Source organism: Muscardinus avellanarius (genome assembly GCF_963383645.1).
Source record: "Muscardinus avellanarius genome assembly, chromosome: 20".
Taxonomy (NCBI): Eukaryota; Metazoa; Chordata; class Mammalia; order Rodentia; family Gliridae; genus Muscardinus; species Muscardinus avellanarius.
In genome coordinates this window covers 21,270,829-21,284,412 of record NC_137806.1, presented here as the reverse complement: position 1 = coordinate 21,284,412, position 13,584 = coordinate 21,270,829, and the positions used below count along the sequence as shown (strand labels likewise).

Genomic DNA, 13,584 nt, shown 5'->3' with positions numbered 1-13,584 from the left:
ACAGAGGGGTGCGGCAGCGTCCCCAGGCCCCGCCAGCGCGCAAGGGTCCAGGGTGGGGTGGGCGCGTGCCAGTGTGCACGCTCCTGTGGTTGGAAATGCGGGGCTGATGGGCTCTCTCGTGGCCGGTTTAAAGATCCCTACTGCCTACTTACCAAATTACCCACTCATCTGACTTTGCATTTGCAAAAAAAAAAATTCCTAAGGTGGAGAGAGGAAGAGAGGAGAGTGACCATAACATAGGAAGGCTGGAGGGAGGGAGAAGAGAGAGAGAGAGGATAATTATAAAGCGTTAAACTAGCCAGGTGTACTCCATTGCAGAAATTAGAGGTAATTTTTTACGTAATCATGATGGTTTGTCTGATATGCAGCCTGTAATTTAATAATTAATGTGATTCTGGTGGTTTTACATGTCGTCAAACTAGGGCAGAGCCCTTATTGGAAGAAGTAGAGGGCTGAGATTCCTGAGGAAAAGGAAAGTGGCTAATTTTTATCTGGCTCCTTAACCTTGATAGGGAAGTTTCTCTTATTAGTCAACAGAATCTACTTGGGTTTTCAGACATGTTATGTAAAGATAATGAGACAGGAAAAAGAACTGTGACCATTTTTTAGACATTGAATATCATGTCAAATTTCCTTTTATCAGGTGAGAAGTTTGATAGTGGGTCTAGACTAAAATTTATTTAATGAGAAAAAAAAAAAAAAACAAGGACTGCTGTTGATAGTAAGAGTACATCCAAAATCTTTCCTGCTCTACCCACAGTGAGGACCTAACATCCGTATGTTTTCTGGCACCTTACGACATTCTTCAAAACGTTGAGCCCTTTCTGAGCTTTATGATTCATTCCCCTGGCAACTAACTTTCCCCTGTGCTAGAAGTTTAGATGCTTGATAAACTCCAGCGGCCAGATAGTTAAACCCTAAAATAATAAAAAGCGGTGGGAGAGGAGGCTGATAGCATCTGCCAAATGCGATTTGTCCTTTCAGTCAATCCAAAGACTGTACCTTGCTTCAACAGCGTCAGGCTCCCTCTCTCAACTGAGATAGTCAGAAAATATAAATTAAAATATTACATCGCATTTCCTTCTGATATCAGGCTCTTTGCTCTGAGAAATTAATTGCGATGGGTAACATCCTCATGGTGTTTAAGAACTCTCTGTCTTGTCCTTCCCTGATAGACCCCTGTATAGACACATAATACATGTTTGCGCATGAGCTGGCTTGCAAGTTTTAGGGGTTTCCTTTCCTATGTGTTAGAATGGGACTGGCCATGAGTTTAAATTTATGGTCACCTGCTACTGAAGTGACCATCATATATCTAGCTAATGAATGCTCTGTGAATTTAAAGTATTCATGGCCTCTGAAAGATGCAGTCTCTTGCCAATTATATTATGAATTATGAAAATTTAATTGGTCCTTTTCATTTGGTAAATGAATATGTCTCGTTCAAACTCCCTTTTTTTTTTTTTTTCTGAATAAAGCCTTTGTATCATCTCAGCCTCGGAGTTTCCCATACAAATCCCAATAGGATTTCTGCCCTATGCCTATTCCAAATGTGCGTTATTTCCAAATGATAGCCTTTGGAATCAAACCAGATTGTTTGCAGTGTTTGTCAGCTATTGCTTAATTAAACTAAAAAAAAGAGGATTTGTAAATGATAGCTTTATTATTTGTTTTCAAGATAACTGTTGTACGTCTCCCATAGCCCTGAGAACGCAGTGGCATGTTTACCAAAATAGCTTGTAATTAACTCACATGAAGAGACTTTATTTGGTGACAGAGGTGTGTGGGAACAGAACTTGGAAATGAATGAAACCCACCTAGGTAGCATATTTTTATTAGCACATCCAAACAGGTGATAAGGTAGCTGTGTGCGGACTTGTTGTTGTATATAGTACGTTGCCATTGGACTAAATTGTAGTGTGCTAAATATTGGCCTATTCCTAAAAGGAGCTTAAATAAAGCATAGGGTTTTTTCTGGTGTTGATTTTCTAAAGCAGTGAACATATTTCCAATGACGTTTTCCCATAAGAATACATTAGATAAGTTTGCAAGATGTAATATGTTTGAGTCCTCAAGGCAGATGAACAAATAGCTTTTGAGATGAATTATTACGCTTGACGGCCCCACGAGCCATCCGGTGTTTAAAGAGCCCACATCATTTAAGTTCTGTAGTGGCATAGAACTGTCTATGCTTCCAAGTTTGGGGGCTTTAAACATTCAGTACAGAATTAAAAATAGAAATAGACATTGAAAATAATCTTGACCATTTTGTTGTTCATCTTATTACAAAAGGCTATTTGCAAGGAAGCGTGATGAACATAGAAACTTTTGTTTTTGTAATACTGTGGATTGAACCTAGGGGCATTCGACCTCTGAAATACACCCCTGCCTTGTCTTATTTTTTATTTTGAAGCAGGGCCTCACTAAGTGGTTGACAGCCTGGACTCACTGAGTTCCAGAGGCTGGCCTTCACCCTAAGACCCTCCCTACTGCCATCACAGGCTTGTGCCACCACACTCAGCTCAGAACTGGTTTATAAAATTGTTTTAAATTTGGGACACTTGGGGTTAGTGTTCCTTCCTTGTTTTACCTTTTTAGGGATTTTATATACATTTATAGTTTCTGAATATTTTTACATTTTTAAGCAGCTAAGAGATATATGTCTTAGTAATGAGAAATTACAGGTGGAAAAATTAATAAATGCAATTTTAAAATAGTTGGGATTTCTAGCATTAGAGTAAAATACTGAGAAGAGGCTATAATAAATTAAAATGTATCCATAAATATTTTTCACAGTCAGTAAGTAACCTTTTAGAAAGTGAGAAAAGTCAACTTGACTGGAAGTTCTTCTGCTTGGCGAATGGGCAGTTTTGTAGAGTGAATTTTCCTAGTTGTGGGTAGCTAGCCGACTATTTTTCCACATATCATTAAACTGGAAGGCGGGCCAAAGAATATTACTGTTCAACATGAAAGGGTCTTAAGAAACTATCTCATCAGACTTCGTTTTATAGATGAAGAAACTGTTCGGGGAGCAATATATAATTACTGCCTATCAGTGATTACAAGAGTTTTTAGGTGAGCGCCTGTTATATGCCAAAATACTTTATTTACACTGATCTTCATGGTAGATCGATAGAGTGGGTCTTATCCCACTTTACAGATGGTACTTAAAGAGCGTGTACATACTACATAGGCCATCAGTGGGAAAACAGCGGTTTCCTCCATATATGTGTGGGGAGGAGGAGTATGTAAATATATGTTCATGTACTAATGGGAGAGAAAAGAGAACTCTAAATCAAAAAGTGTGTGACAAGCTGGGCATGGTGGCACATGTTTGTAATCCCAGTACTTGGGAGGCTGAGATAGGAGGGTTGCAGGTTCATAGCCAGCCTCAGCGACTTTAATGAGGCCCTCTGCAACTTGGTGAGACCCTGTTTCATGATAAAATAGGCCTGGGGGTGTGGCTCAGAGGTATGCCCTTGGGTTCAATCCCCAATACCACTACACACACACACACACACACACACACACACACACACACACACACATTTTCTGGGGGGTAGGATTTCTCAGCTAGCAGTACAGATTTTTGTATCATTTGCTTTCTGAGACCAAAAAGCCATCCCACATTGGCTTTTCAGAGCAGGAGTGTTATCTTTGATCTGGGCAGAAGTATTGTTTTAATTGTGCAGTCTTGCTATTTAATTGTGGAGTGCTGGATTGGGATTACTTTGGCATCTGTTGAGGAGTTGCTGTGAACTGGGAGAGCAAGAAACCTTGAAAGACAAGATAAAAAGGAGATGGGGTTTTCAGATACAAACCTAGTAATTGAGATTTCATAGGCTCCTTTAGCATGTTTCCCACTGCAGTGTTTTCCTTCATCCCAGCAGCTATAACAACGTGATGTTTGGCCTCTGAAACGACAGTCGCGTCCTTTTTACGCAAACCCCCAAACTTTTCATTTCTTTTGACCCCATCCTTGGAATTTTGTTTCTTACAAGTTTAGTTCTCATTCGCATCCCATAAAAAGGTAAAAACTGGATCTAGTGGCCAGGCCTGCAATCTCAGTACTTGGGAGGCGGAGACAGGAAGATTGCAGGTTCAAGGCCACCCTCAGCAACTTAGCAGGTGAGGTCCTCGGCTACTCAGTGAGACCCTGTTTCAAAATATTTTGCCATCCAAAGTAATGTGGTGCATTGAAAGTACACCAGCACACAGTCCACCAGCTACACCAGCTACAGTGTAGAAATTTGGGGATTCAGGGTAGTGTTCAATTGTTATATTGTAGACCCAGGAGACCAAATAGCGTAATAGAAATCTGCTGGTACCTGATGTCATTGTTTAGAACTTTAAAAAACAACCCGAAAAACAAGCCCTCTCTCCTGTTATAGGATACCACAAACATCCCTTATCCTATTTACATTTAAACAGAACATGTTATACTGGCAATTGTGTTTCAAGGAGCTCAATTAATAAGTCCTTTATGCGATTTACTTTCAACCCTGAACTTTGCCCACTTTTAGAAAGTCACTATTTTCAATTTAGATTATTACTCTAGGATGGCATTGTTTCTTCTGGGGAGGGCCCCAGTTTTTTGGTTCTAAGCTACCACAAAGGCTTAGGTGTTTCCCAGTGTAATATTTGTTCTACAGAACTGCAGAAGGGAGGGTTTCAACGCCACTAATGATTTCCAGCTCATTAGCACCTACAAGTTCTCATGCTGTCCTGTTTGTGTTTCTACTACAGAGGAGGTACCGCGTCCTATAATGAAGCCGGCATCGGCCCTGTGCTACTTGTGTAGCAGTGCAGAAAATGTATTTTTATTTTTTTCCTTAAGAAAAAAAAAAAGCTTTTGCTAAACCTAAGAGAAATGGAGCTCTGTGCGTTCCTGGAAAAAAAAAAAAAAACTATGTAGGAAACAAAAACTAATTAGAGCGGTAAATGCGGAACTCTCAGGTAATTGTAAAATAATTATTCCCCTTTAGCATCATCACAGTTTAATTGTGCCATCCAATATCCTCATGCTCAGAATCCAGATGTGAAGGGATAGAAGCCTCCTCCTCCTCTAGGGATGTCTTTTTCATTTAGCATGAGTCTTAGCCTTCTAAAGTTCTTCTAAAGGGAAGGGGGGCCGTTGAGGGTGCTTCCGACCAGCGCCCTCTCCCTGTATGTTCTAAATCATGACCAAGTGATTACTCCCAACTATTTTTATAGAAACGCAATTCCAGTTATGTGGCTGGGATGCCTCGTGTGAGTGTATTTGAGATTTACACTGTGGCGGTGCCAACCCGCGGTTTTATGAACGGTCTCTTTTATGAACTGCAGATTGTATATTATGCTCAGATACTGAGAGTGATGTTTTAAAATCAGGCAATAATTTAAAAAGTAATGCTAGTAAATATGTAATCATACGCCTTTCAAAATGACGTATGAGTACAAATTCAGGTTTTGGTTAAATTTTAATTACTCCTTGGGAATGAATGCCTCAAAGCCAACTTACCAACAAATTATTAAACCCATTTTTTTTCTCCTAAAGATTTATGTAAATTAAGTTTAGGCTGTATTTAGATGGAAATATCATTTCAGTTTATGTTGTACTTTTCTACCCGGCTTATGTGGCCTTAAGTTCAGATTTCAAATAAAGAAATCTAGTCCGAATCTTGGTTTAAGTAACCTGTGTTTTCTTTAGGTCAACAGAGGGCTCAGAGTCATCCATCTGGATGACCCATGGACCAGGATTCTTTTCATAGTGTTAGCGCTCTAAAAATGGAATGCATGTAATGTTTTGATTTTAAGTCTCAATAATTAAAGAAGTTCAAGAGGTTTGTTTCCTCAGTGATGCTGTATATGGCTCTGTGTATCAGAACCCTGGAAATCAAGTTCCCCCAGATCAACAGTGCTTTATCTGACATTTACAGGCTCAAATTGGACTGAAGATTTCCTACTTTTACAGATGAAGGCAGCGACTCACAAGTCAGAATGCAATTAACTTGAGCTGATTTATTTGACATTTTGACATAACTTTTGGACAGCTTAAAGTTTTCCTTTTGTAGTACCATGCAGTAATATCCTAAGTACTTTGACTTACATACCAAGTGCAAAATTCTATGATTTTATGCATTTTCTAAAGTTCATAGTTTGACTTAGGCTCATTAAAATTTAATGTGATATTTCATAGCCTTTTTCATGAATTATGCCCTTGTTTCCTCTATTATCCCTCTGTACACAAGAGTTATACCTAATTTTCCTGACATAAAGAGAATCAAGCCAAGCATGGTGGTGCAAGCTTATAATCCCAGTACCTAAGAGGCTAAGACTGGAAGATCCCAGGTTTGAAGCTATCCTCGGCAATTCAGCAACACCTTGTTTCCAAATCAAAAATAATAAAAAAAAGGGCGAGGAATGTAGAATGTCCTTGGGCTTAATCTCCAGCACCACAAAAAAATCATTTGATCTTTAGGCTAAAAGAGCGAAATATTTTGATATCCATGTAGCAGTGGCCTGTAGGCATAAAAATATATACGTGTATATGTGTGACATGTGCAAATATATATTTATAACAGTCCATCTCATTGAGAATAATTTTTCACTTTCTTAAAATATCTTCTACTTAATGGTCTTGGGATATGAAAGTTATGAAATTATTGCACAATATTGCATGTACTCGCAGACTATTACCTTTGTAACTGAAACTTCAAAAAAGTTTCACATTTGACCAACTATATAAATGCAGTTTATCAGCACTATCATACTCTGTTTCAAACTCTTTTAGTGTAGAACCTCATATATTTGTGTGTGTGTGTGTGTGTGTGTGTGTGTGTGTGTGTGTGTTTGTGTTTTACCAGGGATTGAACCCATGGGCGTTTTTTCTACTTCTGGGCTACACTCTTCCAGACCTGTTTTACTTTTGAAACAGGGTCTCACCAAATTGCAGAGCACCTTACTAAGTAGTTGAGGCTGGCCTCAAACCTATGATCCTTCTGTCTCAGCCTCCCAAGTACTGAGATTGCATGAGTGTGCCATCCCACCCAGCTAAATTAACTTCTTTTATAGATGAACAAAGAATTTCACTTTGATACTCATGTCACATCTTACTGGGAACCAAGCTGCGACCCTTCCTATTTTAAGGGTTTCTTCTATCCTTGCTACAAAGTATTAAGACCTCGGGACCCTTCTCTTTCTCATTTGTACTAGAGATATTGCTACTCTTTAGATCGTTTAGATCAAGCGTAGGCAGGTAAAAAGTCTCATCAGAGAAAAATCTGGACAGTATATTTCCTTTCTGCGCTGTCACAATTGGTACTGACCTAGACCCAATTCCTTACCTTGTACTTCTTCGCTTTGCCACCATTTTATGGGATCCACGTCATCATCCCGTATGTCCTGTTGACGCCAAACAGAATCCTTGACATTTTGATTATTGTAATGGAAATTCAGCATGTAAGATGAACACTTCACTTAAGAGGTGACCGTTACAAAACATCAATGAAAATGAAGCTGTGTGTGTTGGCATGCCTATAATCCCAGGACTTGGGAGGCCAGAGGATGGCACGCTTGAGGACAGCCTCAGGTACGCAGTGAGACCATGTTTTCAAACAAATATATATATAATTTTTAGAAGTTTATTAGAAAGATAGAAATACAGAGATAGGTATAGCTCCATACCAGACTGGCATCATGGAGGGGTGACTCAAATGAATACACCCCAAAATATATATTTTTATAAAAGGATTGGGGGTATAGCTCAGAGATAGACTGCCCCTAGGTTCAGTCCCCAAATACACACACACACACACACACACACACACACACACACACACACTCTACCCCCAAACAAGCAACACAAGAGATTGCTGAACCGCCAAGGGGGTAAGAATAGTTGTTGTGAACCAACTCGATGGTACATGCCGGCCTTTGACACTTGGCTAGCTAATGTCCCTTTGGAACCCAGCAGATGGTGTTGGGTGCCAGGCAGGTCAAAGAAATATTGACTGAGCTCTGTCATTTTGTCCTTGAAAAATGTCAGGGGAAAGATAACATGAAACAGCATAAGGAAGGAGAGTGTTTGCTAGGGCACTCGTGTAGATTAATTAGCGCTACATTTGTCTTCACTCCTGATTCCTTGTAGCCCAACAACTTAGACTCTCTGGAAACACAAACAGCCTTGTCTCAGGTCCCCTTGATACCTTTCTTCTGTTCTTCTGACATATACATACATATGTACAATTAGTACTGGAGAGTGAACCCAGGGGCATTCTACCTCTGAGCTACACTTTCAACTCTTTATATTTTATGTTGAAACAGGGTCATGCTAAGTCACCGTAATCTCCTCCAACTTGCAATCCTCCTGTCTCAGCCTCCCAAGGACCGAAATTACAGGCAGGCACCGCCATTACCTGGCTTCTATCTTGGAATCTTTTCTGAAGCCTGGGTTGCTATCCATTTCTGAGCAGTTTCCTAAATTCCAGGGTTAAGGGCCACATCAGCGCGTGACGTACCTCTGGGGGTTGGAGCCCCGAGACACACGTTCCTTGGTCCCTGCTATGAATCTTGCCAAGCAGCTGTGTGTTTCTGTGCACAAAACAGTCCGTTGACTTCCCGCACTCTAGAAGGGGTGTTGAGTTTTGAGGTTGAGCATACGGGGAGCGTGTTTCAGAATGATTAACTTTATGGGTGTCATTGTCTTGCCCAGCTATATTTGGCTATGGCCCAGCTGTGTTTGCTTCTGAAAATTGTCATCAGGAGGCCTCCGACTGCAATTATTCACTGCAGTCATACTGGTAACATCTTTCCTCATGGTTCTCATTGTCCACTCAAGGATCTTTTCTTGGTGTTGGATTTAAAGTTAGTTCACAAGTCCTCTGGGGAGCCTGGCTGCTGTTGAACAGCGCTCCCTCGGGCAGCTCTGTCTCAAAGCAATTTCTTAATATTTTTACATCTGTCTTTGTGTTGCATTTCAACATCACCTTGGGATTCTGCTTGTTTTCCACAGCAAGCCTGTATTTCCTCGACTATGGTGGTGCATGCCTATAATTTCAGCACTTGGGAGGCTGAGACTGGAGGAGCACAAGTTTAAGGCCAGCTTCAGCAATAAAGTGAGATTCTCAGCAACCTGGTGAGACCCTATTTCAAAACAAAAACTAAAAAGGGTAGCTCAGAGGTAGAATGTTCCTAAGTTTATTCCCTAGTAACACACACACACACACACACACACACACACCAAAAAGTTGCTCCCAGCATCTGCTGATCAACAGTATTTCTTCCTCCTCTGTATTACTAAAGCATTTCTGATGTATTTTTACTGACTTGGAATATCTTGGAAGCTCTTGGTATTTGTATACACACCCTGTGTTGGAAAGCTAAGAAGCAATTTTTCCCCGCTTAACACTTGCCACAGAATTTACTTTGCTCTCAGGAAGAATGTAGATGTTTTTCTTTCATTATTATTATTATTATTATTACTACTATTATTACTACTAGTAGTAGTAGTAGTAGTAGTAGTAGTAGTGTGGATTAGACACAGGGCATTCTACCTCTGGGCTACAACCCCAGCTCTATTTTAGTTTTCATGTTAAAACAAGTTGATGAGGTTGGCCTTGAACCTCTCAAGTACGGGAATTGCAGGCATTCTCCACTGTGTTTGGCTAGGAAACATTGGCTTCTATATTTTTCTTAATATAGAAGCCATTTTAATTCCAAGGGCTGGTCATGTGCGGGCTTTAATTTTTAGGTAGAGGTAACTTCCTCTTGGACTGTTTCTGCCTGTGGGGGCGCTTTCCCTGCGAGTAGTAGATGGGATTCCTGGAGACCAGGCTGCTTCGGTGTCTCCCAGCAGCGGGGTGGAAGCCTGGCCTTCATGGTGAGTGTCCTTTGCTAAGCAGCCATCTCAGGCATTCTGGCTTGGCTGCTGATTTGCTTTACGCCTTTCACATCAAGTCTCAAGTGACTTGTCAGGATCTAGAGAGTAACAATAATCAAATATGCTTTTTACCTGTCCTGCTGTCTTACTGCGAGACTAATATTGGAAAAGGAATGACGCCCTACATATTTTAGAGTTCCATAATACTTAAAACTGACCACAAATTCACCTATGTTTCCTGGGAGAATCGAGTATAACAGAGCTTCATTACAACCGAGCCATTAATATCTTCTCCCTTGGAATGCGCATGCTTTAAAGTCTCAGGCGAAGGCCCAGAAAGCGGTCTTACTCCCCTCGTAAACTCTGAGGAAATGCTCCATCCCCAGGACAATGCGATGAAAACCCACTCTTCCCCCTTATCCTGCATGATGACTGGGAAATAAAATGCAATTCATGTTCCCACAGTAAACTTGTGGTCAGATCTTCCATTCTGGAATGGGGTGAAGCAAAAGAAAATTATCACCATCCAATACCCCCCCATACGTGCATTCTGAAAAGCCCACCTCTTTGCCCACTGAAATAGATTTAATTTTCTTAGAAGAAGAGAATCAGCCACACAGTATGAAGGCCGGTTCTCACATACACTGAAGCCCTAACCCAACCCTAACAAAAACCCAGCCATTAAGCAAACAGTCCGATTAGAATAAAAATGGGGAAGGATAGTGTAGACCCTGCAGCCCCAAGGCTTCCTCAGGTGTCCAGGCCACGGGATGTCTGGAGAACATGGGAGAGTCTCCTGAGAAGAACTCCGTGTCTTTTGCCCTTAGCATGTGGCATCAGGTAAGTCCATGCGCACAGGGCTTCTGTGGTCTACAGCACCTAAGTGGTGCCCTCCTGAGAAGTGGATCCTGGGGATGTATTCTCTTTTTGTGCGTAATAAACAGTTACTTCCTTCTCTTGACATACCAGCTCGCTCCTTAGAGTCCTAAAAGGTCATTGTGGCTGTCTTGGTGTGAAAATCTGTTCCTGTTGCTTCGAGTCATTTGATCCGTTTAGAGCAGGCAGGACCAGATTCATTTGGGAAGCCTAAAACCTTTGTGTCCGTTCATTGGGAAATCCTTGGCCCCTTCTGTGGCTACAAGTGTGGTACGTGTTGTGGAGAAACCCTCCTGGCTGTGAATTTGACCTCTGAAACAGAAAATCTCTTGCCTCACACAGCAGGGCCTTTGCTGAAGGTAGAGAAGGGACTCTGATGATATCAGGGATTGCTGCTGATTTTAAGTTAGCTGGGAATGGAAAAGTTGGTCTACAGTTGGAAGCCGGCAAGATGTTTGGAGAAGGAGCTTTCTAAGGATATATTTGCATTGGATCTAAGGCCACAAGCAGGTTCAATTTCTAGATATTTTGGCTGTTGTGTTTTGAATGTGAAATACAGGTTCATAGCTGTGACCCAACAATGTTCTCTTTAATATGCTCTTCCACATAAATTGCTTTAGCTTGGTTTGATTTCATAGCCATACCAATTTCTGAGTCTAGAAGGTCAGAGTGTTGTAGGTAAGAAATGTATCAGCGGAAAGGAGTCTAAAGTAGTGTCAAGATCTTCTTAATGCCCGAGGCCGATTCTCACTCACTGTGGAGATAAGGAAGCAATTAACATGGAACACCAAGGTGGAAACTTATTTTTAATTTGTGATAACAGTAGATCTTATGAAGAAGTTTTCTTTGAGGATTTTGCTGGAGATCTACCATTTCACCCCATTGACTTCTAACTTCTTAATTTTGGCATCTGATTTAGTTGAACACTAGACCTTTTTGGAGGGAGTGTCTAGCTCATCCTATATCTGCTCGTCAATTAGGAAGAGGCTTGGTGGCATTTGGTCCCCACTGCCTTCCTTAGTTGGGGACTCTGCAGCACCCTTTTTAGTGTTACAGCCATTTTTACCCCCTTCTTCTTAAGTGAACCACATAGGTAAACAGTAGAATACGTGAGCCTCCAAATGAGATGCCAGTGGATTTGAGATGATTGACAATTGTGACCAGCTCTTATATGGTACCTGGTCCATTTTGAGCATCATCGCCCTCTCGGTCTCTCCATAGCTTTTGCTCATAGTACATAAACATTCGATAGGATCCTGGGTTTTCAGCCAATCATAAATTTCTGTCTCATGCATATACCCACCATAAAGGAAGGAGCAATAGAAAAGTTAGAGTAGAACTCATGCATGGGTGGCTCTAACCTCCAAACAATTTCATACCAAATATTAGCTTGTCGAAATGCCTTTACTCTTGGCAGGAGACAAGCGCCGTAACCCAAGAGGATGTGATTTGAGTGGAGTTTTCATGCCCCATGTGCTTATTGTATTCTTGCTACTGATGCAAACATTATCTATAATTACATTTTCAAGTGACTGAAAATTGCAGGCTTTGTTGAACAAAAATACAGCCAAAGAATAGGATGTATATCCACTCCACCCTCATTATAACGCTTTCAGAAATCAGACTATAAGGCCCAATACCGCGGCTCTCAACTACATGATACCAACTCCATTCTCTGATGTTTGAACACTTTGTCAAAATGCTGGATTCCCAAAGATGGCTGTATAATTGGAGGAGAATGCTATTAGATTTTTAGTATTCCGTTGGCCCCATTGTCATCTCCATCACAGTGACATGTCCCCTTGAAAATCCTGTTTCCAGGATGTAAAACAAGAAACCGCGATCGGATTTTGATCCAAGTGTGTAGGACAAAGTGAAGAATGTTGGATGGGGTAGAGACACTGTAGCCTCTCTGAGGCGGGTACAGTTGCATCCCTGCTGATGTGATGTTGTCTTTGTCCCCCGGATGGAACTGGATTTAAAAAGAATGTGTTCCGTAGGGGCTGGTTGTGTCATGGTCTCTTCCCTTGTCTTTAGAACCTGGTCTTGGTACAAGAAACAACCTGGCCATCCTCATCTTCTGGACATGAGATGAGACCCCATTTCTACTTGTATTGAGAATATAAACCACTTGGATTTTTTTTTAAAAAAGGAATCAAAGATGTCGTAATGTTGTAGCTTAGTATTTTGCTCACTGTTGATTAAGATTTTATTTATTTATTTATTTTAAAGTTTTTTTTAATTGGTGCATTGTAGTCATACATCTTAATGGGCCAGGTAATTATTTAAGGAAATCAAAAGTGTTCCTTGGTTTGTGGTGGAAAAATAATAGGCAGAAGAAGTTCTGATGACATGATTGTTTTGCTTTTAAGATACTAAGTTTATAATCCATCTGGTGCTTCACAATGCCATAAATCATCTTCTAAGCCCCAGTAGAATACAAACTTTTTTTTTTGGCAATACTGGGGGTCCAACCAGGAATGCTTCACTACTGAGCTATATTTCCCAGCCCTCCCTTTTTTTTTTTTAAATAGAAAGAGTCTCACTCCATTGGCCTCAAACTTGCATTCACCCTTTCTTGGCGTCTGGGGTTAGAGATGTACACATCACACCAAATGAGTCTAAACTCTGAAAACAAAACAGAAGTTATTTTGATGGCTTCAGTCCAAAGGAGAAGCAGATCAAATGCTTAAGATTTCTTGCAAAGTTTGCAGACCATTTCTGATGCCTTTTTTTTTTTTTTTTTGAGGTAATGGGGATTGAACCCAGAACATGCTACCTCTGAGCTACACCCTCAGCACTATTTTATTTTTATTTTGAAACAGGGTCTCCCTTGGTTGATGAGAGTC

At 40.8% G+C, this 13,584-nt stretch overlaps 1 protein-coding gene across 27 annotated transcripts in view; it reads left to right on the top strand.

The window, feature by feature from the left end:
• The window catches only part of CELF2 (CUGBP Elav-like family member 2), a gene marked incomplete at both ends in the record, with an annotated part of 565,297 nt that overhangs the window by 228,946 nt on the left and 322,767 nt on the right, over positions 1-13,584 (top strand). The window lies entirely within an intron of this gene.